The sequence below is a fragment of the Vicugna pacos genome, unplaced genomic scaffold, assembly GCF_048564905.1.
Source record: "Vicugna pacos unplaced genomic scaffold, VicPac4 scaffold_65, whole genome shotgun sequence".
NCBI lineage: Eukaryota > Metazoa > Chordata > Mammalia > Artiodactyla > Camelidae > Vicugna > Vicugna pacos.
Window position 1 is genome coordinate 1,384,939 of NW_027328746.1, and position 27,961 is coordinate 1,412,899.

Sequence of the window (27,961 nt, forward strand, 5' to 3'; positions counted from 1 at the left end):
CACAATGTAGAAAGGGCGATCCTGAAAAACACCGCGCAGTTACATAAGGACCCACAAAGTGAGAGCACCTGCTGTAACAGGGCGTGGCCCCCTTCTGTATGTCAGATTTGCTTCAGGGCTGAGGCAGTTCTGAGCACGGCCAGTGTCAGTGCTGGTGTCCGGATTGATACCACTGGAGGTGAGGGCACCTGCAAGCCGAGAGGAAGAACAGAGATCATCCTCTGCCTTTTCTGTCTTGTTTCATTTTTATTTTAATAGAGAGGCATAAATAAGTTAAACTGTGAATCTTCCCTACTGAAATTTCAGTAATGAAACCGTTTTTAAAGTCTTCACAGCATATATTCAGCCTATACCTGTCTTTTCAACAAAGCATCATATTTATTAAATGTTAATTAACTCAGTTAATTAACTCTCTGTTAAAACCTTCTATTAAAGAACATGAAATGCACTACGTAAAAGCACCACGCCTGCAGTGACTACCTTAGCTGTCTTGACGGCAGTGCAGTCAGCCCCCACCATCCCGTGGCCCTGAGCTCCTGATGCTGGTAAGAGAGCACGCTGCCGCCTCAGATGGAGAGAAAGTGTGAAAGCATTTTCTGAAATCTACAGCACTGACAAAACATAACTGACAAATCGCAGGCAACTTGGAGGCTGTCATTTTCTGTTTCTGGCCAACACCGGTCAATGAGCAGAACCACCCCATTCCCGAGCCATGGGACTCACGTAGGAAGCAGTTTTGGAGAAATTTCCAGGTATAGAATGTAACCAACTACACGTAGAACTGTGACAAATGAAACGATGCAATACTCTGATTTTGGAAGACACTCAAAATATTCTCCTAAGCCTTAGTAGCTGGAAAGGCTGGGCTTCTCCTAAGCCACTTATTTATTTCACAGCCAGTGAGCATCTCCCACAAACCCTGTTCCCTGTGTCTGCTGGGAGCCTCAGGCACACTCTTGCTGTTGATCTTATAAGTCACAAGGCAGAGGCGTGTGTCTCACGCCTGCAACACTCACAAAGGCTCGCCTCCTAGCTTCACTGTCTGAACTTGGCCCCATTTTCTCACCTGTTTATTTGGTATCTGTTCTTCTGTAAGCTGCCTAAAATGCTTCTTCGAACAAGTCAGAAGAATGAGTGGGTAGAGAAAGAGACAGATGGGCAGGTGAGAGTTGGGCAGACAAACAGAGAGACTCCAAGGAAAGGGGAACAAAGAAAATTTCCTATGCAAAACCCTCTTCTAGACAGGGAGGAAAACCACCACGGAGAAGTGTGAAGAGGCAGGTGGCTTAGGACTGTTTCCTGGATTCCATGAAAAGTCACACCAGGAGATGAGAGGGAAGAATTATAAATAATAAAAGAAAAAAAGCATGCATCCTTGAAAAATATATCTATAATATGTTCTTTCTAAAGAATGGATTCAAATCAGCAGGGCCCAATAACACAATCCTTGGGTATTTACAGAATTGAGAATCCCCTCTCCAAACCACAAGGCAACCCCTTGGAGCACTGAGAGTCTACACGGGGCGGTCATAAAGCTGTCACCGCAAAAGCTATGCTATCCTGCACTTACAAGGAACGAGCAGCTGTGCTCGGGCTGCCCACGCGCGTCATTTACACCCCACAGCACCTCTACGGGGGGGACGTCTAGCGAGCCCCGTCTCTGCAGGACAGAAAACAAGTCCGGGAGAGGCTAAGCCGACCTACGTGTTCTCCATCTCACAGGGCTGGTCACTCCAGAGCAGGACTCGAACTCGGACCCACGTTTGTAACCACAGTACTACCGTGCTTTAGGTGCTTTTTGTGTGTATAATACATTTGTTTCTGGCATGAAAGGGTATTTAATAAATGTTCGGTTGTCTTGTCTATCTCATTAGCTCACAATCTTTATACCATTGAATTGTTCTCTTTTCCCCTGGAGAAAGGAATGGGAAGAGAGGGGGTCAGAATGAGGTGGGGCTCCATTCTTTATCTGGTACCTCATCTGATCCAAGTCCCCAACCAGGGTGAAGGAGCAAATGTTCTCTTCATCTTTTAAAGAGAGGGCTCCACTGATTGTGTGTCGGAGCCAGCCGACAACGAGCAGGTCCAGAAACCTGTTCTACAGGACTGAGAAAAGAAAGAAGACACTAAAAGGTGGGGTTGAGAGGGTCGCACTCTAAGCCTGCAAGACGCAAGGCCAAGAATGGACGACGAGTTTATTTTCAGCAGTTAATTTATACAATTTCAACCAGCTAGAGTGTGCATTCCTTCATGTAGGCAAAGGCATTGTCTTCTAAACTTAAGACCACCTGACAGCGTGTAGTAAAATCATTAACTTGTGTATTGTTTCCATAAACCGCCATAGGCTTAGATCAGTAACTTGTATGCTGATTGTATCTTCTTGCTCAAAGGCCATTAGTGTCTCATTAGTATAGGACGTTCCTGAGGTTTTAAGATTCCTTGGCGCAAACATCCCAAAGGGGTGGCGGGACAGAGATTGTCTTTGATAGATCAACCTCAAAGCCTGATGCTAGCACTCAAGATTTATTATCCTGTTTTGTGCCGGCCGTCCTCAGGTCATGAGTGGCTCCCCACAATGGTGACTTACTCAAATCCAAAACCAAGGATGGGGGAAGGGCACATGCAGCAACCAAATCAGTATCACCTGTAGGAAGGCGAAAAGAGCTCACGGGAGGGCTCAGGGGGTCAGTCTGATTTAATTTCAATCGATAAAAGAATACCACAGTCTAAAAATACAAGCATGCAATGGATTTGCTCTTTCTTGAAATCTAGCAAGTTTCCACAGTCCACACGTAACATTATCGTGAACCAGTGAAAGGAAGATTCTACAGACAGAGAAAATCAATTCCACAGACAGGCTGAAACACAGGCTGGAGGAAAGGAAGAGAAAGGGCATAGTTAAGAAGAAGGGAAAGACTGGGAAAAAGACATCATCACAAGGACTCTCAAGCATCATCCAACAATCATATAATCATTCATTCAAGAGAGAGTTACTGAGGTCCTATTTTGTGCAAGATTGTACAGAGGGCAAAGCAAGAGCGCAGCATCCATGTTGGCAGCAAGTGGCGGGGCTCAAATACACTTCTGATCCCGGTACCTTGCACACTTGTCTTCAGTATAAAGCCAAAAAAAAATAAAGTAAAATAATACTATGTAAAGTCAACGCATTGTTGAAAAAAATTAAAGACCTAAATACTTGGACAGACACACCACGCATATTCCTGGATCAGAAGACAGTGCTCTTGGAATGGCAGTGCTCCCAGAGCGATCCGTATATTCAACGTGGTCTCGATCACAAACCCAGCGGGCTCCTCTGCAGAAACTGACTGCTTTCTGCTACAATTCATATGGGAATTCGAGGGTCTCAGTAACCAAAACGTACTTGAATAAGAAGAACAACGTGAGAGGACTTGTAATTCTCAATTTCAAACCTTACAACTGTATCTCCAGGTGAGGTTAGAGGCCATTTTTAAGTTAGTATTTTGTTTATTCTTATCTTCTAAATTCTCTACAATGAATATAACTGTTACAATCAGAAAAATAAAAAGTAAGGTATCTTTTAAAACATGCACACCGATTCATTCATTGGGAAATAAATATTTTAACTATAAAGAGGTAAACAAATATCTAGTGAAAAAGGACTACTTAAAGACAAGAGTGCATTTACATTTTTCATAAATTGAAAACTGCAAAGCACAAACACATCAAGTTTCTAGGGAGACCGATGCAACATATTAATAGTTATTTTCAAAAATTCTAATTGAACAATGAAAACTCAAGAAACGGAAAATCGTGGTTGACAGCCAACTGCAAACACATGAAGAGCAAAGGCCTAGAAATCACAGTTCCTTTAACTCTGCTACTAACTCAATAGGAGAGGAAATTCCTCACTGAGGGGACAGTGGAATCCCATGCATGACAGGAAACACAGTACAAACTGCACTAGAATTGGGAGTGAATTTCTTAGAAGAATTCTAAAGTTACAACATTGCTGAAAAACTATAAAAACACTGACAGATTAAAACAGACAATCATATATATTATATAGTAACATATGAAGTCTTCTCCCATGTTGCATAGAAATACAAAGTTACATTTGTTCATTTATGGGCACTGATTACTTTACCCCAGGTAGAATATTTCAACTAAAACAAATAATCAATAATATACTCCTCTTGTCAAATCTAGCTGATAAATTACTCTGCTATGTAACCATAATGTGTCTAAGATAGATCTAAAATTAGTGAAAAAGATCTTTGCATGGTTTCTTGAACTCTTCTCAAAATTCCAAGCATAATTTTAAAATAGATCTGAGCAAAATTTCTATATTATCTTTTCCCTCGTGAAATGAACAACACACTCTGTTGTCAAAATTCTGTCCTTACAATGATTCACGAGCACCGTATCCTAACAAAACTGCTGGACAGCAAGGCACTATCCAGACACTGTGACCAAACAAATGAAACACAATGAAGACAGTGACCCTATTCTGGAGGGCTTATAATCTGTGTCAACACTGGGGTTTTTATTTGATTGGTTTGATTGGGTAGCAAAATAAAATCAATCAAGTATTTTCTTCTTTGAGCATTCTGTAAGTAATGACTCTGTTTTTAGTGTCATGAGCAGGAAAGACTTAAGCATGACTTGATTACGTCAACTAGCAACAATCATCACTCGAGAGTGAGTAATAAAGAAGTTCACTGATAGCAATGCTTCTGCCTACATGAGACCTAAAATAAACCTACACTGATCTCTGCAAGGAAAATGAGGAGATGAGGTCCCCAATGAGAAAACAAACTAACAAGAAATCAAAAAAGGAAAGACTTTTTCATTAACGATCCCAGGAAGGAGGGGAGCATGGTGGTGAAGAGCACAGATGCTGGGGACAAACATGAGGGTCTGGACTCCCACAGCACTGGGTAGCTGTGACACTGATATGTCAGTGAAGTTCTCCGCATCTCAGTCTCCTATTCACAGACTGGGAAGAACAACAGCACCCATCTCCTAGAACGGTCCTAAGAATTAAGTTATTTTATATATAAAAGTTTAAATAAAATACCTCAGATTTTAAATATTACCCCAAAAGCACAAGGAACAAAAAAAACAGAGTTAAATTGAGTTCATCAAAATTTAAAACTTTGCTTGATAGGGCACCATCCAGAAAGTGATAAAACAACACACAAGAAAATATTTTTTCAAATCATTTATCTGATTAGGAATTTGTATCTCCAAATGAAAAAAAAAAATCCTACAACTCAAGAATAAAAAGGCAACTCAATTAGAAAGTGAATAAAGGATCTGAAAAGATATTTTTCAAGGAAAATATACAAATGGCCAATAAGCACAATGAAACGATGTTCAATATCTTTAGCTGTAAGGAAATCAAGTCAAAACCACTAGGAGAAACCGCTTCACACTCACTACAATAGGTTATAATAAAAAACAGAGTAACAAGCACTAATGAGGACACAGAGGAAGTGGAGATCGCAGCCCTTGCTGGTGAGGACGTAACACAGCGTGACCGCTTTGGAAAACAGCCTGGCACGTCCTCAGAGAGTTGAACATTTGCTTTCGGAATGACCCAGCAATTCTGCTCTCTGGGCACACACGTAAGAGAACTGAAAACAAATGTCCACCTAAAAACTCCTACAGGAATTTTCACGGCGACACTACTCATCACAGCCAAAAAGCAGAAACAACCCAAATGAGTATCACCTGATGAATGGGTAAACAGTGGGCCAAGCCATACAGTGGAATATAATTCAGCAATAGCAAAGCATAGAATACTGACCCAGGCCACAACGCGGACAAATATTGAAAACGTTACTCAGTGTGAAAGAAGTCAGTCACAACAGACGGTTCCATTTCCATGAAGTGACTCGATTAACGTGAAATGTCCAGCACAGGCAAATCCACAGAGACAGAAGAGTGGCTCCTTGGGGCTGGGGTAGGATGGTGAAGATGGGAATGACTGCTTATGCATACAGGGCTTCCTTTTGGGGGGATGAAAATGTTCTAAGATTGAATGGGATGCACAATTCTGGGCATAGAGAAAAAACCGCTGTACATTTTATTGGGTGAATTGTATTAAAACTGTTAAGAACAAAAGCACCTCGGGCCAGTACCTTCCAAAGTTAATGCAAATTGCTAACTTTTATTACAGGAAGAAGAAACTGCCCTCAGCATGAAAGCAGCAGATCAGCAAATGTGGGTTAACTGAAATTGGACAAGAGCATTTCACTTGAAACAGTTGCTGAGTGTACACGAAATATTCAGAAATAGGAAAATCAGTTTGACATCACGAAAAAGCATTCTGCTTCAAATGCAGATCAAGGATTCGGCAAGCCCAGCTGCTAGAAATGACCAGAGAAGAAACCTGGTTCTTAAAACAAGCACCAGAGCCAGCAAGGAAATGGTGGCGAGGAAAGCAGGCAGCCGAAAATCTGGAACAGTTTGCTACAAATCATTTCTCCACTGAAAATTCAAAAATAAAATGAAAGTGATGCAATGCTCTGTTGACCTCACGTGAATGGGCTTCCTCCGGTGCTCGACAGTTCTGTAACCCCGAATGAGAGACTCAGGAGAATCAGCATGTCTCCTGGCAGTCCCCAACTGACTGCCCACCAGCACGCTGACCACCATCACATCTGCCAGGGTTGAATTGCAGAGAAGAGACCAAGTTCTGAAAGGCACAGGAAATGTTGACCAGGGAAGAAAAGGCTGCGGTCAGTCCTGGGACAGAGGCCCTGTGAGCAGAGGCCAGAAAGCTGCAGGTGACCTGGGGTGGCCCTGGGGCAGGAAGGGGCCACGGGTGACCAGGTCTCAATTCTCTTCTGTCTCTCCCTCGGGTAGGAGCGATAAAGCCTGCATCCTTCTCACATGGAACTGTGGGCTCTGGCTGGCTGAAGTCTTAAAGACACGGAAAGATTACTCAAGACTCTGTGGAAAAAGTCAAAAAAGCAAGAAGGAGTAAGGAGCCAACTCCACGAGCCTCTCAAATGCTTCCATATTTATTGTGTATAATCAAAGGAAAAAGTCATTAACAGTTGTGTGATAGTAAGCAGGAACTTGAGGAAAGATGGGATGAGATGGGATGAGATTGTAGAATCAACAATGAGTACAAAGGGTTAGTGTATCATTAAGGAAGTCATGGAGTGAGGGGAACAAAATACATTCTTTAGATATATTAATTACAAAGCAGACCACCAGACCAGCCAGGTCCCTGTTTTGGGGATAATAGACAATCTAACAGCACACAAGGCCAGCGTTTACAGCGGAGGGTCTGGGTCGTTGCTTTCCAATGAGCAGAGTGCTATCTAAAACCTCAACTATGCAAGCAAAGCATTGTATCTGCTTTTTAAGTCAAGGAGACAGGAGTGAGGATGCACAGGCGCCTGCTTGCAAAGCAGTAACTAAGCATATTTTTTCCTTCTTAAAGTTGGCAGGCAGCTGGCGTCTGTTACAATTTGTTAACCCAATCATGGGCTCCCACATGGAACCATTATGGAGGACACTCTGGGATGACAAATCCTGGCTCTGGGCCTTTTCCTGCCAGATTCAGCCAATCTAGCAGGGTCTAGACACATCCCTGAATAACGATCCTACAGAACCCCCACACTCTTAACTCCTGGTGCTTGAAACTTAATTTTAGCTCTTAACAACTTAACGTAGAAAAGTTTCAGAAATAAAAAATATTATATTCTTTTTATATCTCATCATAGGACTGATTTTTCTGATTGCTCTAAGCTGCTGTTACTTGGTAAAGCACCTAATTTTGCAGGTGTATTCAGTACTTTCCATTGGCTATAACTAGCCAGTTTGGGCTTGCTAACTTCTATTGGTCAAATACCGATATACTTAATTGATTTAATTGTTCATCAATTTCAGCCTGGAGGAGAGGGAGTGTCACTCCCTTCCTCAGCCCACCCTCAACTCTTTTCTCATCAGCAACTCAGGCCTCCTGAAAACAAAACAAAGCGTTTGTTTTCCTTATACACTTTCCACAAACCCAACAGGAAACATAGCCTGGAGAAAGAATTCAACACAAATGTTAAAAGCAAAATCTATAAACCTGAAGCAACTCCATCTCCGAATCATGATACACAGTGACATGAGAGTATGTGTGTCAGGCACAAAGCATGCGTGAGCCTGACCACCTGATTTCTATTCTTCCAAGGAAGGAGGGTTTTCATATTTTTTATTATCACAGTTTGTCATTGTTTCTGATTAAGCCAAAAAATAGTTTATGAAATAATTAAGCACTGCAATAACAGATTTTTGTTGTATCAATTACAGAAGGCATTAAGAGGGGATAGGAAAACCCACATCTGTAAAAAATGCAAAATTTCTTCCCCTGTTAAGAACACGTATACAAAATGCAACAGAGAATTCAAATTCTTGTGGAGAGGAGCAAAAGCCACAGAATCAGAGCAAAGTCATTACCATGAGTCAATTCAAAATTCCCTGGACATACATGGGCAATGTATTCAAAGAAATTTAAAGGCACACTGCAAACCATTCACTTAATGATTTAGAAGAATTTCCCTCTTTAACAGACAACAGAAATCAATAGGGTGCCCCACCAAACAAGGACCAAAGAACAATCAAGTTTTTAACAGTTCTGATAAATCAGCATGTTCTAAAGATCAAAATCCAGAAATTTTAAACATTCATTCGCACCACAATGACACAAGCACTTAAAGGAAAAAACCCCAAAGAAACTAAGCATATAGATCATGTACATAGATCAATGAGAACTTCTTATGTCGCTGGAAGAAATCACAGGGTGTCGCCTTTTATTTGAAAAATAAAACTACTTTTAAAGATTACTGCTAAAACACATTTCATCATTCATGTTGCCTTGAAAAAGCTGAGGCACTTGTATCGGATCAGAAAAGCAATTCTGAGTAATAGTATGTTTCAATTCAGAGCCAGTTTGCTTTAGAAGAAAAGAAAAAGGAAAGCTCCTGTTTCTCATATCCTGCACAAAGTGTGAAGTGCTTCCCTGCCTATTTCTCCTCCCATTTTCTAAGCTCATGCTCCCCAACCCTTCTGAAACAAGTATGAGAACCGCTTATTCCCACCAATATGCCAAAAGCCAAAAGAATATCAATTTATTTGTGTAAATATATGCCTACACCTTGAACTGGAGGAGAAAGGTATCAGAAGTCTATATGGAACTTATTTCTACCTTCCTGAAATCACACACACAAACGTTCACACAGACACAGACACATACCCCCTGGATACTGGGCACTTCACAAGGTTAGGACTTCCAACTTCTAGAAGATAAATTTGTAGTTAGTTTAAAATACAAAACTGTCAGCTTTTGAAAGCCTTGATCTTCTGCTAAACGATCCAAATATCAAAGAGACCCAATTAGCCTTCTCTGTAGAATGTAATTTCCCATGATGGCAAAACAGACCCTAAGAAGCACTGGATCCAAGACTCGTGTTTATCACTAGCTATGACCGTTTTTAAGCACATTAACACATTCAGAAAGGTAGTTCCTAACAACATTTATTCTTATTGAAATAGCATAAGTGTTCAATTGTCTATACACAGACTAGGTCCCATGATGGTGTTTAAGAGCTATTTTGTGTATTGCAATGAATGTTTATTTTTAAGTGCAGACAAGGAGAGTGGGTATTAATCAGTTTTGAGCACCTGCTTAGCACGCACAATGTCCTGGCTTCAGTCCACAGTACCTCCAAGGAAATAAATAAAAATAAGTGCATATTTAAAAATAAGAATAAAGTTATAAAAATGCAGACTAAAAACCACTGCAATCTAGCAGCGACAATTACAATAAAAAAAACAAGTGTTTCTATCAAATATTGACTATATGCCAATCACAGAGACAACCACCAATCACACCTGATAACCATCACGTGTGATTCTCAGCAACCCTACTAAGTAGACACGGATGAGAAACCCGGCCCTGCGGATGAGGAGACGGGGCTCGGAGTAGCCGGGGACGCTGACCGTCCTGCTCCCCGGGACACCGCGTCAGCCCAGGGCAAGCGCTGACGGAGCTGCACAGAGGGGACTCCCAGCTGCATGGAACCTTGGGGCACTGGGGAGTCCCAGAAAACACAAATAATTGTTCAGTGAAAAACCAGCTCAAATATATTACACTGTGCCACCTCCTTTAAACAGGGAACATGACTGAGACCTTTTTGATGCCTCCGTGTCCTTTCTGTCATCATCAAAAATTTGCCCTCTCAGCGCGACCAGTGATGACCTGGACCTCATATGAAGTGCACTCAGATGGAAGAGCTTTTAAAGCTGTTTTATGAAGTTTGTTAGAGTCTGTCTATACCTCACACAGGCGGTCATCCATCACTTCTCACCGGGGTGGATGTACCACCTGAAATCACTCCTTTCTGCTTTTTAAAATCCCTTCATCTAATCCGGAATTTTCAACAGCTAAGCAGCAGCTCAACCACAGACAGTGGACAGCTTCTCACCAAATGGACTCGAACTGTCCATAGGACTACCTCGAATCCCTTTTCTTCTATTAAGCCCACTTCCAGGTACTTCATCATTTTCTGATTGGTGGACTTGGCCTCTGACTGGCCTACTCATTGAGCTCCCAGCCTCACATCCGGGTGTGGGATAGGACCCTGCTGTTGGGGGAAATCAGTGCGGAAGGCGGACATCCTCCAGTCAGGACTGCACGGGTAGAAGTGACACAACGTGCTCCGAAATTATATCGTCAGCACCCTTGGGCTCCCTTGGACTGGTTTCACATTAACCAAACTCATGAGACACTGATGTGAGAAAACCAGAAATTTAATTTATTAATGTAACAGGAGATGTGAAACTACAAACCAGACTGAAATATCGGAGTTCAACCATGAGTACATTTTCTCCTCAATGGCCCAATCACGGGCAGGCAGTCACATGGCAAGCGTGGACAGAAACAGAGCAGGAAGGGTTTCTAGATTAACTCAATGGACTAAATTTCTGTTATACGAAAAGGTCTACTGCCTGGAAAACAATTAACGCTAATCACGGTGCACTCTTCGTGGACAGTGGCCGAGACACGACTGTAAGCACCTGTGTAACTTTCCTTTCCCTGTCCTTTCTGGGCTAACTGATGCACAGAGGTACAGAGATCCAGGGATGCAGATACCTCTAAACACCCAAAGCCCATCCCTGGGAGCCTGGAAACCAGACAGCCAGGGTTTAAGTACCAGCTCTGCCACTTTCTAGCTCTGTGAACTTGGCCAACTTACTTACTCTCTCCGTGACTCAATTTCCACATTGTAAACCTGGGATAACAATCAAACCTTCCTTACTCATTTGTTGTGAGGTTTGAAAGATTCATTTCTGTAAAACTCTCAGAAAATAATGTAGCACAATTTTGGTGCTCAACAAATGTCTATTTATTTATTTATTTATTTTTAGATTCCACATATGAGCCATCTCATATGGTATTTTTCTTTCTCTTTCTGGCTTACTTCACTTAGAATGACATTCTCTAGGAGCATCCATGTTGCTGCAAATGGCATTATGTTGTCGGTTTTTATGGCTGAGCAGTAAAAAACAAAAACAAAAACAAACAAGCAAAAACAAAACATAAACACAGGAAAGAAATAGACTTATGGACAGAGAATACAGACTTGTGGTTACCAGGGGGGTAGAGGTTGGAAAGGGATAGACTGGGATTTCAAGATTGTAGAATAGATAAACAAGACTACACTGTATAGCACAGTCAAATATACACAAAATGTTATGATAAATCACAGAGAAAAAAATGTGACAATGTGTGTATATGTCCATGAATGACTGAAAAATTGTGCTGAACACTGGAATTTGACAAAACATTGTAAAATGTTTATAAATCAATAAAAAATGTTTAAAAAAAGGAAAAAAAAGAAAAAATGCCAATTTAATATGAAAGTGATTTACAAGTCTTCCTTCTAATCATCTTCTTTGTTTCATGGCTAGTCTGAATCCCAAAAGAAATCCTTATTTCCACTCTTATAATCTCTTGAGGAGCAGCCTTCTGTTCCATCCCACGACCTGTTTAAACTGAGGGAGGGGATGCCGCCTCCCCACTCCTCTGGTCCATGGAGAGTGCTTCTCCCTTCACACTCCTGGCCCCTGGCCCACAGCTATTCCTCCTCACGCTAACAGATTGAGGTGTGGATCCGGGGAGACAAGCAGGGCATATGAAACCTTTCCTTTCCCTCCAGTGTTGGCCACCCTTGGGAAGCTCTCGGGATGCTCAGCTCCATGGCAGGACAGCCGTATGCATTATGTGGCATATCCTCTCAAGGGAAGTCTCACTGTGGCCCAGAGCTAACTGGGACTGCATGAGTCTCTAATTCTGGGACACAGTATCATGACACCCACTCTCCCATAGCCCTGAATTTCATGGAGAAAGTGGCTTCATCAGTAATAAAGGAGACATTTATCACCTGCCTGTTCTTCTGTGTCATCTCTCAGTTGGCTGCTGGAGAAAACATGTGTATAAGTATTGGGTCCCCTTAAGCCCCAACATATGTGAAGTAACAAAAAATTCTGTGTCTTAACATTGGTTCAGGGCTACTGTGTAACGGTCCTGACTCTGCTGATGCTAAATTATGGGTATAGGAACTATGGAACCTCCTCAAATATCTTTCATCGTAAAACCAGCTTTTCTTATTTTCCTGTTTCTTAGTAATTGCCAAAGACTGTAAAATGATGGCTTGATACAAAACAGGAGATAAAGTTTATGAGCCCTCTTGACAGACCCACTGTGGTAAACACTTTACATAATTTCTAATTCTCACAATTCTACAAAGCAGACACGAGCGTCCCCATCTCACAGACGAGGGAAAAACTCAGAACAAACTGACTCAGGCTCACGTGGCTCAGTGGCAGCACGTGCACGCAAACCCAAGTCAAAACACTACACCCCTTCGTATATGTACCAAATCATCTCCCACCAATTAACACAGAGCGGCGGGGTCAATACTCAGGGAATTCAGTACACTTTTCAGCTTTAAGTTGCTCCAGAGGCCGCTTCTAGCTCTTTTATAAAATCCCGGCTCACTGGTTTCTAACACTGGAAGAAAAGTCCGATTTTGCCATTGTTTGCACAGCAAGTCTGAAATGTTCACAGCGAGATGACAGAATAAAACTAAGATATAAGCAGAATAATTTTTCCAGGTAGACAGACATAATGGACATGGTTCTATCCTGAAGCACTAAGCAAAGGAATCAAAATAAAATAACGTTGTTTAAGCCTTCTTTTACAAACAGGAAAATTAAGACTGTAAGAAGGTGCAACAGCGCCACCTATGGCTAAAAAGACCTTCCAGGTTGTCGGGAAATATGCAACACAAATATTGCCTGTTGGATCAGAAACAAGAGTCAGATAACTACAAGCTTATGTACCACATACTGCACTTCGCTTCGGGGAAGGGAGGGGTATTCAGTATTTAATCTGATATTGCTTATACTCCTGAATATAAGCAAAAGACACAGGCTCATGGAAACTCATCTTAAAAGAGGAAAGAATCCAGTCCAGCCACTTCATTTTACAGGAGGGGAGACTGATACCTGGGATCTGTCCTGGCAATCCGCAGCAAAGCTCTCCTAGGCCTCATGTCTTGCACTGTAGCAAAAACCAACAGATCTGTACTATGCCTATATTCATAAAAGTCACGCCTGTATTTTTCCAACAGTAGGTAATCTAAGTATCTTGCAAAATACTTCTCAAAGTGCCAGGAAATCATACAAGTTTGATGAAATACAAAAACATTTATTTACATATTAAAACAGCATGAGCTTTATTCTATTAAAAAAGTGACATGTGAAATCAATGTTTTGATATTTTAAAACCTATTAAGAATGCAGAAAAATAAATCAAAATTTTCTTTAATCACAAAAGAGAGAAGCTTATTCCCTGAAAATGACCAATGTGGATTTTTCTAAACTTAATGGTTCTGGTCAGATTCCTACTAATTTAAATGTTTGAGTGGATGGTTACACTGCAACATGAATTCTGAGTTGTAACAATACACATTCTGTGTAAATAATCTTCAAGGTCGTCTGCTTAAGGCCATTTAATTAGTCCCTGTCTCACTAGAATGATACACATTTCATTAAAACTTCATACTGCACACACACACACACACACACACACACACACAAAACCCTGAATCCTTGTTAATTTAAGCCATATCCATATATTTCATATATATCCATATTGAATATGCATCAGAAACAAGCCACCCTCTTTAGTATTCACAGTTGATCCTTCTAAACTATAGGTCATTGTGACAGCACATTTTTACTAAGCAGATTTTGGTTGCTTTGCATACAAGGCTTCTACCTCTCACAGTCAGACTCGGTAAATGGCATCACTCAAATTTCACAAATGAGGAAATGTATCTAAGCCATGTAAACAACATACATATTCATCATCAGGAAAGAAAAGAGTAAAGATTTTACTTTCAATATTCACTGACAAACTTTTCCTCCATACTAAGACTACATAAAACCAATTCAGTCTTTGTAAATTTTTCAGTCAATAAGCGCCACTAGAGAAAAACAAGCAACATCATTAGCAATGGTTGGACTTTCAAAGCCCACTGTTATTTTGCACTATAATCATTTTTAATGTCTTGTTTTTAGTGCTTACAGAGCACTAAAATAAAGAAAATATAAACTTTTTAAGTCATTACCTGAGAATGCAACATTTGTGAAAATGTACAATTTTAATTTATGCCACTCTGTCTCACATTCTCACTGGTGTCTCTCCTTTGAAGGCCTCATCAGGCTGAGATCGCTAAAATCGGTCATTTATGGGCTCACAGGAGTTCGGGAAACCACTCAACGGGAGGATGATTAGAGGAGCAATTGAGAAGGCATCCTGTGCAACCTGGGTTCCAGCCCTGAGCCTACCTCCGCCAGCTGCGTGAGATTTGGGACAAGCTGCTTCATCTCTCAATCCCTCAGCTGCAAAAAAGGAGACAATGATACCTACCCTCAAACACCTGCTATGATGTAAAACATGAGGAAAGCATTTTAGCTTTAGGTAGGTGTCCACTCAGAGCATGCTTTGTCATTATGATGATAAGGATTACTTTTAATAAGTTAAGCTAGACCAAAAATTAGGAATCACCATAAAGGAGAAATATTTTAAGTCAATGAACATTTCCTTTCGAATGGATTGCAGAAAGTTCTATTGATTTTTTTAACAAACCAAATTTTGTCCACTAATTATAGATTTACAGGTTCATGGACAAGTCTCCAGAAAAAGAATTAGAGACCTCTGACCTCTGAATAGTAAGAAAGTAAAGTTTAAAAAAAAATCAGGGGGGAAATTATACCTCAGTTGAGAGAGTATGTGCTCAGCATGCATAAGGCCCTCAGTTCAGTTCCCAGTAACTCCAATTAAAAACTTTTTTTTCAAGAAATGGAGAATTAAACCAAAAAGATGGAGGACCACAGAAATTTTTTAGAGACTCAACTCAGATTTAAGATGGGGAAAACATATCCATTTCTCAGAGGAAATCTTGAGAACTATGTAAACCGGATCTGAGTTGTCTAGTCTTTTAACTTTATTCATGAATTCATATTACCAAGTCTTAAAACTACCTGATAACCCACAGTGGTGATACTGATCAAAACAGCTGCCAACACGGATCTAGCTCCTGCTAGGACTGCTCCGTTCTGACATCTCTGCCCCTGAGGCCTCACCAGGCTGAGAGCACTAACTCCGGTCATTCATGAGCATCTCGTGTAAGTCCTACATTTGTGCTTCTCACTCCCCCCTCACCAGCCCCTCTGAGGGAAGCACTGTTATCATCTTCCCCACCCGCACATAAGGCCACTGAGGCACAGAGACTAAACCTGCTACAGGTCACATCGGCATTAAAGGATGTCTGTATTTCTGCTGTTTTGCTTTTGACAAAGGAATCTGAGATATCAATTCAAGAGAGACGGTTAAATAATCAAGTCTGTCAGGTCTTCACTTCAAAGAGCAGATACTATAAATTCCTGATGTAGGATAAGGCTGCCACCACAAACTGACTCAGTTTGAAATTAATATCCAAGATGAAGCAGCGGATACACTTAAATATTCACGACTGTCAACTCCACTCACGGGTCTGGGCCCTTCACTGCCTGAACGGGGGTGAAATCCCCACCCATGTCTGGGAGGGAAGCGCGGCTCTTCCAGGTCTCACCCAGGCTTCACGGGCTGTTTCCCCCAACAGACTGTCCTCAACGATTAAAAAGCTCTCAAGATTTTAACACCATGCAAAACTGAAAGACATTTCTGCAGATGGAGCACTTTCTCAGGCTTAAACCTTTTTTTGCCTACACTCAGCAAGGGGGAGAAAAGAAACATGACTGCAAAGTCTCTGAGCCTCACCACTCACAGGAATAGAACGGCCTCAGCACAAGATAACTCTTCACATTGCAGGATGAGGAAAAAATAAAGCCGCCCCCAACCACAGGCACTCCCAGAGACAGCGCTCAGCAGTCTTCTGCACACTCACGGTTGTGCAGCCCTCACCACCATCTATTTCCAGAACACTTCATTGCCCCAAAAGAACACCCCTGTCACTAGCAGTCACACCCCAACCCCCCTCCAACCAGCCCCTTGCAACCATCACCTGCTCTCTGCCTCTGCATGTGCCTATTCTGGGCATTTCAGATCACTGAAATCAACAAAATGTGGCCGTTTGTGTCTGGTTCCTTTCACTTAACATGCTGTTATCAAGGCTCGTCCATATTGAAGTGGTATCAGCATCTCTCTTCTTTTTTTTTTTTTGAAAATGTTAGTGTTTATTACAAGGTAGTAAATACTATCAAAAAGAGTAGAGAGGAGTATAAGGGGTGGGGTTTCAAATGGAAAAGGGTGGGTTGAGCAGTCAGGGTGGACTTCCCAGAGCAGGTGGACTTTTCATATTCCCCTTTATTTACTTTTTCTTTTTTATTCACTCTTATGTCTGAATAATGTTCCACTACATGGAGATACTACATTCTGTTCATCCATTCAGCATCTATGTATGGACGAGGTCCAGAGGAATGAGTGTAAGAGGTGACTAGCAGGGATGGCATTTAAGCAAAGGGCAAGATGTGCTTTCAAAAAAAGCCAACAAACAGAGGCACAAGGAAATTGAGTGCGTTTCTGAGAAAGTGCATGCTTGCTTCAGCATGACTGCCGTGCAGGGCTGTGGGGGAGAGTGACAGGAGACACAATGAGGGAGTCACCTGAAAATATTCCCCACTGCAAGCAGCTCAGCCAATTCTCCTCCCTCATCCTATATTTTAGAGCCATTTTTGCTAGGTTTTCTCTTACTTCAAGTAACAGTACTTTAGTTACACATCTGATCATCTGCATCAGATCACCTTACCTCCAAGCCACAGAAAGTCATTCACTGACTGGAGCAGCTCCAAGACATAACGGTGATGGACAAGGGAGTCCTGCAGCATCCCGGCCTGCAGGCACAAACCCCCACATGTTCCCTGGTGATGTCCGGAAAGTAAAATACATGGAAATATCTCACTGCTGGTGCACGATATCTGCCCCTAAATTGCCCCAAAATCATGGTGGCAAAGCACTACTCAACCCTCTCACTACAAAAAAAAAAAAAAAAAAATAGAGAGAAAAGAAAAGAAAAGAAAAGAATAAAGCTAAGAAGGCAAATTTAGGCTCTTCCATTGAAAACCAGCAACCATCACTGCCAGTATCTGAGATGGAATGGTCCTGACTTCAAAAACCACTGTGCAGTTACTTTTCAAACGTGATAGACATATATGTAATTCACGTAGATGATATTACAGTAGGATTTTTCTTTTCGAAATTTCCAGTTGCAATATTAGCACAAGAAAGTTTATGTTTCAGCTTTAAAAAAATGAATTATCTTCCACTTTCTTAATTTTGAAACTTTTATTATTTTATAAAGGGAGCTATGCTGCATATTATAAACCAACTGTTTGGCTTCTGCAAACAAGACCTTTATGACCTCAGTATTTCAGAGCAAGATTTAATGATGCTTTGAGAAGTGGGGCCTGGGGCGCTCACTAACAGCTCTTTAAATACTGACAAAGATGTATTAAGTAATGCAAAGGCATTCACTAAGAAACCAAAGAAACTACGCCAAAGCCTTACTTTATCATTTTTAAATATTCCTATTCTTTTGAATATTAAATTTCTTAAAAGATAAGATTTTTTTTTGACAAAGACAGCAGCTGTATTAAATTTCCTCTGAGCAAAAAGCAATCTTTATCAAGAATAAATACCCCTATGGAAATCCAAAAGACGGGACGTTTCTAACTAAGTGAACATGCAGATCTCAACACAAGCCTAAGTCCTATCAGATCTCACTCGAACGAGCTCAACAAAGTTCTCGGCTACCCTGGAACTTAGCTCTTCTGTTCCATATGTTGGCTGAGCTAAGATCATCACACAAGGCAGGGAAGAGGAGGAAAGTCTACCTGGCTGCCTCCATCTGTTTTCTTCCAGCCACAAGGTGTCGCTTGAGCGACCCCGCTAACAAGCCCTCCCCATAAGGAAATCCGGCATCCACACTGCCCCTGCCATCCCCAAGTAGCCCTGACGCCCCTCTCCCACTGGTCACCTCCCAGCCTGTGAATGGTCTTCTAATGACCCTCCCAGTTGGTGGCACCCTCCCCCTCTTCCCTGCTACACACACGCACGCGCGCACAAACACACACATACAGAGCCAGGGCAGCCTTCCCAAAGCACAAATTTGATTACATCATACCCACTTCAAACCCTTCAGAGGCTCCCTGGTAGAGATCCAGCCCCACCCCCGACCCTGCTCGCCCAGCCTCACCTCAGTACCCAGGTCCCCAGTGACCTCAGGGGCCCCCTGACCTGCTGCTACTTCCCACTTGCCTCCAGGCTCATTTTCACTGTCAAGGAAGCCTTCCTTCCCTCCAACCTCCTCACTTCGGGTTAGGTGCCCCTGCTGTGTTCCTACAACATTCTACGCTAAGTCAACTTCTGACACTGCTAAGCTCTCAAGAAGCAAGTACGTTTTGCTTACTACCGTGGGTCCACCCTCTCTCCCCTAGACACTCAGAATTTCGTGTTATGAATAAATGAATGAAGGGGTAATTCTCAAATGGACAGGCAGAGCTGCTCTCGCCCATCCCGACCCCTTCTTTCTGTAGAACATCAGGAGCAAACCAGGAGTACCTCTCCTGAGGGTCACTTCCTGCTGACACCCTTCACTGCCTCCTCTGTGTCAGTTCTAGTAAAAACCAAGCTCCTCCAAAGCCCTCCACCCCTAGGCCCTCTCCAGTGTCCTCCCCAGCAGGGGCACCCTCCACCCTGGACCATAGAGTGCACTCTCCCCGAGTCCCTACCCCACAAGCCTCCAGGCCTCTCCCAGGGCTGCTCCTGCCACCTGAGTCACCCTCTTGATTCCTTCTCCTGGCTGACTGTTACTCTGTCCTCAGAACTGAATGTAGAGCCCATTTCTTCCAGGAAGTCCTCTCTGATGATGTCCTTTGGGTCTTGGCTGGGCTCCCTCTACAGCAGTACTGCTTGGCGACCAACTGGTGTTTGTCCACCTGCTCCTTTGAGACCATGACCGCTTGGAGGCCACGTGGGAAAAAGAAGTGAGATGACAGGAGGGGTGGGAAGAGCAAAAAGCAAACTCACAGCCCAAGTCCCAAATTCAAGGATTCTGTCTCAGAAAAAAAGAATAAAATGTTTCATACGTGTGTCATTTGGCTACGATTTTTGTGGTTCATGGAAAGCAAGAGCTTGGTGTTCTAGTCTAAAATCCAAGTTACATGCAAAGAAATGTATAAATTCATATCCAAAGGAAACCAGAGCTGCTCAACAACAGTTTGCAGTTAAAATCCAGAGGAATTTTGATAAAGGCAAACTCTCTCTCCTTTTTTTTTTTTTGGTATCATATAGTTGTAGAAGTATTTGTATAACTAAGACATGGCTACAGCCTATGATTCTGCACTGGAGTGTTTGCGGCTGAGGAAGCCCAGATTACATGCACTGTGTAAATGCAATCACACCAACACACTGACAGGCGCCCTAGTGGCTGAGCTGAAGTTCCAAAGCAGACAACCTTACGTTGGAAGACAACTCTAAGTAGAAAGTAAGAAATGCAGTGTTCTGTACTCAATTTCATACGTTATATGGGTCATTAAGCGATACTGCATCTTGTCTAGTGAAACTCAAATATAAATTGTCAACGTCGATTTTCTCCATCTGATCGTTCCAAGCTAACTTTGGATATCAAACCCTCACTCCATATGGAAAGCTCAGGCCTACGCTGCAGCAGAGTTACATCCCACCGAAGAAAGCCAATCAATGGAGAACTGGAGAGTTTCCCTTCAGAACCTGCTAAGTCTGGTTTTGCACCTGTACGTCATTTGTAACCACGTCATCGTCAAAGGAGTAAGACCTTACACCTGTGGGGCGTAAAGCACTGCAGTGCTTCCGAACCATCAAAGAACACTGAGCTTTGTGAAATAGTCCTGAGGCACTTAAATCACACTTTTTCTGAAAGGCTCCAAAACTGACCCACTTCACCATTCCAGTTACAACAGGGAGGTACAGGAACTAGTAGAGAAAACACACCCTTGATGTCTGACAAGGCCCTGCTTGAATCCTGCTACAGCATTTACTAGCAGTTAAATGGACCAATTCCTTAACCCCTCTGAGAATGCTTCTCAATCTGCAAAAGGGGGCTGCCACCGCCCACATGGGAGGCATGGGTGTGAATGCAACACACAAGTAGGGCGGCCGACTGGTTCCTGACACGGGGCCTGGCTAGTTTCCCTCCAATGCCCTTCTCCCCTTTTAAACTTGCTCTGTTCCCCCTGGTAAGGATCAAGCCCCCGGGAAAGACTGCCAGATTCTTCTGTGTATCCCCGGATACATGCCTTACCCTTAGGAGGCCAGAAAAAGAACTGCCTCCTCCCCAGTCACTATCAATATTCTTAAGAGTCTGGGCTTTTTTAACTCTATTTTGCAGGGAGACTATTCCAGAACTTTCCAAGCACCATTCTTCAGGTTGGCTCCCCTCCCAGCGCCCATCTTCTCACTTCTGATCCTCTGTCTGATTGCCTTCTGTTCGTGGGAAAGTGAGTCCGGTAGGGTGGGGACTCCCTAGGCCTCCCTCCCTCCCTCACAGGTGAGTGTGACTACCTTCAAACCACTCCCCACTCCAACTCTAGACTCTGAGGTGACTCCCCTCCCGGTCCCTGCAGACTCTGCATCTTCCCAAGACACACAAGTGGCCACAACCCTCCCTTCAGATTTCTTCTGGGTGGCCCTGCCTACCTCCCTGCCCCTTAAGGATAAATAGCATTGCTCTGAAAATCGCAAACGCCGCTGACTGACACACCAAAGCTGCATGGTCTGGGCTTTCCTCCAAACCAGGCACAGCCTTGCTCCCCCTCATCCTCAGTCTGCACCTCTCGAGATGAGCTCATCCACCTACACGGCTGTGAACACCCGCTAAGAATGACGACTCCCAACGTGTATTTCTAGTCCAGCTCCTTCACCTGAGCCCCAGGCTCAAAGACCCGAGTGCCTCTTTGACGTCCTAACTTGGATGACAAATGGCATCTTAAAAATGCCTCATTTCCTCTATTTACTCTGGAATTCGATTCCTGGTAGGTACCTCCAAGGCTCCCCATTTTAGTAACAGCCCCAGCACCCACCTAGGTGTTTGAGGTCACATTCAATTTCCCTTGTTCCCTCCTCCAAGCCCTGCCCTGGAATCAGTCCTGTTATTTCCGTCGCTAAGCTCATCTCAAGACTGGTTCTGCAGGGACCATGGCCGTAACCCCACAAGCTCACAGCATGGTGCACTGAGTCTGAGTCCTCCTAAGGGTGCTCCCTGGAGAGGGAGGCATTACCTGGCACGGGCCACCTCAGAAGTCACTGGATTCTCACAAAGGAGGCCCAGGGGAAGGGACTCAAGGTTCTCCCGTGGTCTGAGCTTTGAAGGGCCCGAGGCCTGGGGGAGCTCCTACTTAGCAGACACACCTGCCAGTGAGCAGATGAGGATGGAGGAACCCAGGCAAGGTTGTTCTCACTCCGACCCCTGGGCCCTCGGGAGCCACGGGAAAGGACTGTGTCCAGGGCACAGCCCAGTCATCACAGATACCAGCCTGCATTTGCCAACCCGGACAGCCTAGACTCCTTCTACTTGCGACACTTACTTCTGTTCTGTTCCCTACCCACAATGTGATGGACACTTTCAGAAGTCTGGCCTGTCTCAAGCGAGATAAAGTCAGTGAAGGATGAAGTATCCACATTTGGACCAGAGCATGAAAGGAGAAACAAAGCCTCATGGTCCGCATGATGGTGGTGACCAAACACTTCTCCCGGGTGAGATGAACCAGGTTAGGGGTGAGAATCCAAGGTCCTAGGTCAGCCAACGCATCTCCCTTCACGGCTGACTGGGGTGTTGGAGACTCAAAATCGCAAATTAACGACAAGGCCGTCAGTGGTGGACGTCAGCTGCAACAGACAGAGTCAGCTATTTACTGCCAACATGGGTTAAAAGTAAAGGCCGGTGCAGGGAGGCCTGCACGGCTGCTGAGGCAAACCACAGACCCGGCTCTGAATGCCCACTGCCTGAAGCAGAGAGGAAGCTACGGTCCCCTTTAGCAGTCCCTGTGTCCACCAGATCCAGGTGAGCCAGCTACTTAGGAGAAGGCCATGTTCTCCTGATACACAGAAAAACCAGCCTCGTAAAGGAAACAAAAGAGTGGCATAGATTTTAGACCCGCTTCTGCCCCTTTATGAAGGCAAAGTAAACTTAATGACACAGGGAAGTTGAATGCAAAAATAAATACATACATACATACATAAATAAATAACAAAAAAAAGGTGACTGCTTCCTCCAACAGCGTCCCCTACAGCTGCTCACCCCCGAGCCGGCCACTTCCTCGCCAGTGACCGCCGGCCAGGCAGCGCCGTCACGCACGTCACACAGCGGCAGCCAGGAACAGTGTGCCGAGTACTTTTGTGTAAAAGCAGGAATCGAGCAAGGTGCTGCAGAATTTGACTTTACAAGTTTAAATACTCCATGAAAATAATCCCTCAGCAGCCACCTAAATCAATTCGTATCTCACTTCTTCAAAACAATCAAACAAATTTAATAAGGGCGCATTTGTCACCAAATATAAGGAGGATCAAACATGTTCTTCAAAGCAAGGATTTTAACAGGTATCAAACACCAGTGGGTGATGTGCTAACAAAGCAAATATTCCAAAAATATTAGAAAATAAAAAGATGACTAGGATAATACATGGATCGAGGCAACTGTTAAGTTTTTGCTTTTTAAAGCGATGGATACAGCACGGAGGGCGATCTGGCTATTTGCAGTGCAGGGTGTGCTCAGCCCACCTTTTCAGACGCAACAACATGCTCACAGGGTGGTACAAGAGAAAAAGGAATAAAAAAAAAGGAAAAGAGGAACAAGATAAAATTAGATACACACAAGAACAAAAATGACTTTGACAGCCTGTACAAGAATTTACGTGAGTGTGTGAGGCCAGGGACGCCAGGTCTCACCAGGACGGTGAGACCCACCCTCACCTCCTGCTCCAGGGAAGGCAGGGGCCTGAGGGGAGCGGTGCTGGCGGGGGACCCCACCGTGGTCAGTGCCCCTAACCAAAACTCCACCTACATGCGTTTAGGCAGTTTTTGAGCTACAAAATGTGGTCACATTTCAGGCTGGACAGTTTTACTCACTCCCACCAAGAGTAGCAGGAGAGAATTAGGTTCTGCTCCTGCACCAAAGCATTGTTTTAAAAATTAATGACTGTGGAATAGTAAAAGGAACAATGGAGTAAAAGCGACTGGAGGAGAACGTGCTTGACCCAAGCACACTGGCCGCGTTATATCACTGATGTTCAGATGCTGGATGAGCGCTTATGGTACCAAAACAGAGAGACCCACCAGGAGTGAGGATTAATGCGCTGCTATATTTTGATGCCGAGAGCCATGCCTGGTATACGAGGTTCTGGGTAAACAATGGTGACAGTGTCAACCACTATGGTCTAAGCACACATCCAGCTACTCCGCCAAATCCCAAGGACAGACTTCAAAAGGCAAAAAAACAAGCTGGCATTCTCTGGTGGGTCTGCAGACTCAGAGCCAAGCAGTTGCTGAGCAAAAATGTCACCAGTGCCTCCTATGACAAAAGAGGAGGCACTGACCAGGGGGCTGGGGCAGGGCTCCAGGCTTCCACTGCTCACCCGCCGGTCTGTCCAGGGGGAGAAGGTGGTCCCTGCTTACATTGCACCGATGCACCTACCTTGACTAACGCCTAGGGGCTCAGCAGGAGGTGACAGGTGAGGTGAACGGAGCCAGCCTCGGTGTAGCAAGATGCTGGCAGCTGTGCCCTCTGCAGTGCCCAGGCTCCTAAACCTGCCTCCTCATCTCCAAGGAGCAGAAGGGGAGTGCGGGCATGCAGATCTCAGGGCCCTGCGAGGACAAGTACAGATCATGTCCACGACATGCCTCGCCCCTTCCTTAAGCCATAGAGGCATGTCCGGGGAGGAACTGAAAATTCATCCAGAGCCCCCCAGGCACCACACGCAGGTGGGACTCGGGTCCCCTGTGCCTCTTACTCACAGGGCTGGTCTGGACTTTCTTTTTATCAATTCTCTGGCATATTCTCCTCCAACTTACCAACAACCAGAAAGTAGGATCTGATCTTAGGTAAGTTCAAGAATCACAGAGCACCGCCTCCACAGCGGGCCCTGCAGCACGTAAAAGGTCCTTCGACCATCACCTGTGGGACCGCCATGAGCGCTCTCCAGACTCAAGGCCCGAGGCCGTAGGGGAGGAGACACAGCTTCCCTCACTCTCCCCAGCAATGGGGGACCACCTCTGGCAAAGGCATCTCACCCTCTTCTGCCCGAGGGACAGCATGATAGATACACGGGGAAACAGAGCAGAAGGTGGGGGTGTAGGCAGCCCAGAAGACCTTGTCTGCACTTCCGAGGCAAAGTGGGGACTTTGACTTAATCACAGGGACAAAGCGAGGAGGAACCTTTCCCTGCTCTGTCCCATACTCCGTGACACACCTTTCCCTGCGTAAGGAGTTCATTCTGAAGTCCTTGGCGGTGTTTCTGATGTCCTAACTTGGTATGGTGGCTGTCGGGCAGGAAGAGAGGGCCTGAGCCGTGCAGGTGCTGGGCCTGGGAGGCAGGAGACACCGGCTCCACCCCCAGCTCAACCAGTACCTCGTTCTGCGTCTCGGGATTCAGCGTCTCATCTATAAGCAAAGGGATGAGACTGTCCCAGGACAGGCTGCCCAATAGGAATGAAATGAGATCCATGTAAAGGAAGTTTCCCAGTTGCCACATTTAAAATGGTAAACAAACAAACAAACAAAAAACAAATACTAGAAACTGATTTTAAGGACAGCTCTTACTTAATCTACTTATGTAAAATACTATCATTTTGACATGTAATCAATATAGAAAGTACCAAGATAGTTTACATTCTTTTTACAAGACAAGTCTCAGCGTCTGATGTGCATTTGACCTACAGCACATCTCAGCTCAGAGCAGCCTCCTCCCCAGCGCTCCTAGCATCAGTGGCTGTGGCTACTCTATTGGACAGCAACTCCAGGGTTCACACCAGGGATCCTGGTTGAAAAGCGGGAGTAAGTGTCCACACTAACCCTAAAATGATCTCTCTGAAACAAAGGCGGATTCACTTTTAAATGTCTGTAAATCGGCGGGCTGCACCCCCCTCCCCCCTTGGCTACAAGACAGCCCTCCTCCTTGCTGATCCCTTTCTGGATGTAGGGAAGCAACCCGGCACACAGCCAGGGTGGCCGGGCCTCCAGGTAGACTTACCTGCTGTCTGTGTCCAGTCCCATGAAGTCCTCCTTCTCAAACAGGATGCAGAGGAGGGGGATCTTGTCCCCAGAATTGTCGAGGGCCCCATCCAGCCACTTAGACTTGAGCAAGATGAAGAGTGACTCAGTGAAGTCCTCGATCATTTTCTCCACCACCCTGCAGTCCTCGTGGATTTAAGACCACGTCGGTGTGCGGCTGCTCGGCTACCTCCCCATGCAGCACAAAGACGAAGAGCTAAGAATCATTAAGCGTGGTGCCATACAGCTTCTCTGCACGTGGAGCTTCTCGAAGGCCTTGGCCGAGAGGCAGTCGGTAATGGTGACAAGGCCCACAACCTTGCAGTGGGTATGGAATCGTTCCACCCATTCTCGGGCGCATAGTGGTGCCTGTAGTGGATACAGAGTGCCAACTGGGAGCCGCATGGTCTGATCTGGCTCACCAAGGAGATTCACTTATAGATGCAAAAGAAATTCTCCTCTGAGATGATCCCAACTGCTTGGACCACCAAGGGGAGAGTCTCATAGTCCTCAGCACACTGCACGTAGTCAGGGATGGATGCTGCAAGCCCTGCCGAGAGGGGAGAGGAGATCGAGGTACATACTGTGCTGTGGGCTGCAGGCCCCTCTGGGTTGAGGTGACCTGGTGTGTACCAGCCAGAAGGCAAGGGAAGTCCAAGCAAAGAGGTTGGTACAGTTTGTCCTCAGAGTCTGCACATGGCTACCGTAGCTCGGATTACACTATCCAGCTTTTGGTCTAGGCTTCCAGCCCCTGCAGAGTAGGGTCATTTCTTGTTTTCTGTTTTCAAGCACCTAGCCAGACCCTGATGCAAAGTCAGTGCTCAAAACTGCTGAATAAAGTAATGAACAAAGGAACTGCTTTCCCCACCCCGCTTCAGCAGAATATAAACAAAAGAACCACAGTGGGATCGAAACATCTCGATTCCAACTCCAATTTATTTGGACTCCTAAGCTGCAGAATAATGGATAAGAAAACTTGCCTTGGGGAGGGGGTACAGTTTAGTGGTAGAGCACATGCTTAGCATGTACGAGGTCCTGGGTTCAATCCCCAGTACCTCATTTTAAAAAATGAAACAAATAAATAAACCTAATTACCCTCCTCAAAAAGTATTTTTTAATTCAAAAAACACCTTGCAATTGACACAACATTGTTACTTGACTATACTTCATTTAAAAAAAAATCCTTGCTTTACAAGAACATATCTGGATAACGGAATTTTGCAAATGTGAAAAGCCTAGGGTACCACCTGCATAAAAAGTGGGGACTGTACAAATTTACTATCCCTCCTTTATGAGCTGTATTTCCTTTGGGGGGCTTATAACCTCTCAGAGATAATTTTCTCAGATTGAAAAAAAGAAAACATTACCTGATTCTCAGTACTGCTGAAGAATCAGATAACCCTAAGAAAGCATCTGACACACAGAGGTTACTCAATAAATGTTTGTTGAATGAATGAATAAACAAGCAAAATGAATGCTGCTCCCTGCCACAGACAATCATAATGGTACTGCCTGGAAATCCCAAGCCCATGTTCCACCCGAATCTACACTAACCATGTGGGTGACCTGGGTAAGCCTGTGTTCTTCTCTAAGCACCAGTTTATTCATGAATAGAAATGAGGGCAATAACACAAACCTCAAAGGGTTAGTGAGTCAGTAATGAATTGTACCCCAACATTGCAAGATGGAACCATTAAGGAAAATTGAGCAAAGGGTCCATAGGCCCTCTCCATATTATCTCTCATGACTACATGGGAATCTACATTATATCTCAAAATAAAAAGTTTAATTTTTTAAAGAGGCTATTGAGGTTAAATGAGCTCACTGTCTCAAATAGGCAACACACAGTACAAATAGGACAATGCCCAGCCCATGAGATACATTCAGTTAACATTCCCACTGAACCCACTGGTCCTTCCAACTTCAGAGCACGAGGATGGGTCCTCGTGGCCAGAGGCCACTACACCTGAAGCTAACAAAGCCAATGGTCCCCACTTCCAAGAGCCACTGTCACCATCCTAGGTCTAATTTTGTATTTGTAATTTTTTTTCCTTTTATTAAATAGAAATCCCCAATTGCATACTCTTCAGGTCACCAAAACATGA

General features: G+C 44.1%; 1 pseudogene; it reads right to left on the reverse strand.

Annotated features, from left to right (window-relative positions):
• LOC140694611 (trafficking protein particle complex subunit 9-like) lies at positions 1-27,873 on the reverse strand (annotated as a pseudogene).
• Between the last annotated feature and the right edge of the window lie 88 nt (positions 27,874-27,961).